The sequence below is a fragment of the Bidens hawaiensis genome, unplaced genomic scaffold (assembly GCF_021521415.1).
Source record: "Bidens hawaiensis isolate Kalapana, Puna unplaced genomic scaffold, B.hawaiensis_p1.1 tig00002525_1, whole genome shotgun sequence".
Taxonomy (NCBI): Eukaryota; Viridiplantae; Streptophyta; class Magnoliopsida; order Asterales; family Asteraceae; genus Bidens; species Bidens hawaiensis.
The window spans coordinates 2,417,777-2,421,596 of NW_027491138.1; the positions used below are offsets into that span (position 1 = coordinate 2,417,777).

Sequence of the window (3,820 nt, forward strand, 5' to 3'; positions counted from 1 at the left end):
GTACTAAATATGTAAATAGATCAATAATAATAGTGATATTAGTAATGAAGACTAAATATGTTTTATAAATATTAATTTAAGAATATGGTATTATAGTAATATATCATTTTTCACTCGGAATAAGGTAAAGAAATACCTCCTAAGATAGAATTACAATCAAAACTCTACGTATCTCCTAAAAGTCCTTAGCCTTAATCCTACGTATCCAAGAATTCCTATCCTCAACCATGTCCTCGGAGAGGTGCAAATCTAGCAAATCATGCTTAATCCTCTTAGCCCAAGTTAATTTGGGACGTCCTCTGTCCCTCCTCCCCTCTATACTAATAGTTTCTACAGATTGGACAGGAGCCGTCTTTTCTCTTCTCTTCACATGTCCAAACTATCTCAATCTCCCTTCTCTTATCTTATCTGAAATGTTAGTAACCCCTAATCTCTCTCGGAAAAAATCATTTCTTATGTATAATCCCTTAATTTAACAATAAAATACCTTAATTTAACAATAAAATGTCAAAGTAACATGACACAAGATAATGTTTGCTATTTTTGTTCCAACTAAAACTGATTTCACTTAGCGTCACCCTATTGCTTATATATGCCCAGGATCCCAACTCGGGCATTTCTGGCTAAAGTAACTCGATACCACCCTCGAGTTCAATAGCTCGACAATTGGTGCAAACTTCACGCACCGTGGCGTCTTGTACTGGTTGATTGATGCACCTAAACTGACAGCATAGTCTAATAGTTTATCAAACGTTCTGTTTTCCACAATCTTGATCTCTAACGGTCCAATTGATTTGTCAAGAGCACGTTGTTGTCTATAAACACTGTTGAGCGATTCTTCTATCTTAAAACAACACTCTTCATAAACCGAGGGTGGGATTAGTGTGACGTCGTTCACGCTCAGCTCCCAGAAGATGACATAATGGCCTGGGATGGTTGTGATGTCTGCATAGCTTGTGTACTCTGTTAACGTCACACCAAATGACATCACATGGTTGACTGCAGTTTCAACTGCTTTGCGTAACTCAACTTCATCGGTCTTGTCTGCATCGACGCTTAACTCGACATTCATTCTACAAATGAAATTAAATTGAGGGGATTTGTTCTTGAATCCAGCGACCCGTAACACATCACCAACTCGGTACCTAAAAAGTCCTGCAGTTTCAAATAATCGTGAATTTATCAAATTAAAAATAACAGTATTTGTAGTAGAAAATTAGTTAACACAACACAAACTAGCTAACCGGCGTAAGTAGTGACCACAAGCTCATATTCTTGACCAAGTTTAACATCGGAAAGATCGAGCAGTTCTTTCTGGTTGAGTGATGTGGGCATGGAGAATGAACTAGTTTTGCGAACAACAGGAAGGAATTCAAAATAAGCCATGGTCGGAATAAGGGTGTACGAGACTTCACTAGGTTTACAAAGTGGGTTGAGGTTGATACCGAAATTACATTCCGATGAAGAATATATATTACACACAATAGGGAGGGCATTCCCATAATAATCAAGAGTGGGTATGTAGTGTGACATGGTTCCCGTAGCAATAGCGTCAATATACTTGGTGTTGGGCCATAGCCTCGTGATAATCCCCCGCCATGAATTCTTTGAGCATTCAAACCTGATAAAGTCCGCTAGTTCCGAGTCAGGATTCAACACCTTCATCACAGCTTTTCTAATACTAGGATCAGTAATCACGGGGTTCAAAATTCCGGTTCGGATATCATGGTACAAATCTGTGCAGTTGTTTTGCAAGAACCGGATAGCCCAGATAAGCCCAGAAGCAAAAACCGCCCCGACCCAAAGAACTTGTTTGCTTAAACAAAGACCACAAAGCATCTGGGAATACATGCTTTGGTAAGAATCCGGGCAGAGAATGGTTTCGATGGGGCTTGTGAAGTTTGCATGCTGGTTATATAGCCTTTGTTTAAAATGAGAGCTTTTGTAGAAACTGGTTAAAACTGGTTGGGCCACGAGCCCGCCGGGAGCTTTGGCTTCGGATCTAACAAAGGAGAAATACATGCCTTTGCCCTTATCTAACCCAGGCACAAACTGGCTTATTATCGGCATTGTAAGACTTCTTAGAAATGCCCGTCGTGCGTGCTCATCTTCGATGGTTGGAATCAATTTCACCTCACCTCTCGATGTCCCAGAACTGCAACATAATAATTTAAAAACATATATATAGTGGGGGGGGGGGGGTGATTAACTTATGTTTTGCTGACTTCTTTCATATTCTCCACTTTTTTTTAACATCCATAACTTTTACATACAATAATTTTTTGTTTTAAATTGTTTCATAAAATCGAGCATTTCTTTAATCTTTAATTTGAATATCATATTGCTATATATTAACAATTTTTTTTAATTTATACAATACTTTTTGTACTGCAATTTTTGTGCTATATTTATGCGCTGGATTTTTTGTGCTAAAATTTTTGCAGTAGAATACTAGAATTTTTGATTTTTTTACTAACTTCTTGTGTTGGATTTTACGTGACTTTTTGTGTTGTACTTTAAAAAAATAAGTGGATGAAAGTTTGGGGTTTATGACCTAAATACCCTTCAACTCTATACTCCTTCTAAGGAGGGTGCTTGAGTGAACTTGTAAAACTTGCTTATTTGCTATTTGTTTATTGAAAAGCAAAAGGTGTATGATAAAACTCCTCTAAAAGCTTTAAAATAAAGCTTTTTAAAAATGGTTTTTGTTTTTCAAAAAGCAAATAAGAATAATCTAAAACTCACTCAAACACCCCTTAAAGGCTACTTAGACAAAGACCTCAACCATCCCACTTTAGTAGGGTGGTAATGTGTGAAATATAAGGTCATGAGTTTAAACCATTTAAAGTGTAAAAAATTAGTCACTAAAAAAGGCAAGACCCTTTTTAGGGGATCCTTGCCCCCCCGCCCCCCACACACTCTCTCTACGCACACACACACATACATATATATATATATATATATATATATATGTATATATATATATAGAGAGATTTTGTATGAATTGTATAGTATAATAATGTATGTACCCTGTAAAAAATTCTGAAATAGGATGAGAGGATAAAATTGGGGATTTATCACCATTTGCGATACGTGTAATATCTGGTTGGATGTCGTCGTAAGAGATGACCGGTATAAGTTTTTTAAATGTTTCGCGGTCGGAATGACCAGAAAGACCGTGGCGGTTGAGGTATTCAACATTGGCGTTTTGAGTGAGGATTTTGGTAAGGACTTGTTGCTGGACTTGATCAGGGTTAGAGGTGACATCTTTGATGAACTCAAGAGCGTTTTTGTGTTTCTGTGTGATTTCGTAGTCTTTCAAATTTGGAGCTTTATGCATGGTGGTGACGAGAGAAGGGGGGGGGGGGGGGGGGGGAGTTGGAGAATAAGGTATAAATGTTGTTACAGATTGGAAAGGGAGGGGGATATGGTCGGGTTATATAGGAAGAAGAGAAAGATCAATCAAATGACACCACATGTTTAAAATACATGTTGTATCTCTTTCCATCATTCATGCCCTCTCTTCTCAATGTTTGTGCCACGTTATTTCATCCCTGACCATCATTCAACCATAGGAATGCTCTTCATTCTTCCTAATCCATCATTCAACCATTTTATATTTTTTATATTTTAAAAACTAAATTAACTAAACTTTTTTCAAATGAAAATAAAACAATATTAAATCAAAATAACATTTTATTAATTAAAAAGGGTAAAAAAAAAAAATAAGGTAAAGATTAAAATAAAAAAAAGTAAATGGAACATTAAAAATTAAAAATTATTTAACTTGCCGAGTTATGGTAAATTGATATTTCAGTTA

At 36.4% G+C, this 3,820-nt stretch overlaps 1 pseudogene across 1 annotated transcript; it reads right to left on the reverse strand.

The window, feature by feature from the left end:
- Positions 1–586: 586 nt before the first annotated feature.
- LOC143620095 (indole-3-acetic acid-amido synthetase GH3.6 pseudogene) lies at positions 587–3,340 on the reverse strand (annotated as a pseudogene). Its single transcript, XR_013151289.1, has 3 exons — positions 3,030–3,340; positions 1,245–2,164; positions 587–1,155 (listed from the first exon to the last, which is right to left on the reverse strand). The product of XR_013151289.1 is annotated as an indole-3-acetic acid-amido synthetase GH3.6 pseudogene (transcript).
- Between the last annotated feature and the right edge of the window lie 480 nt (positions 3,341–3,820).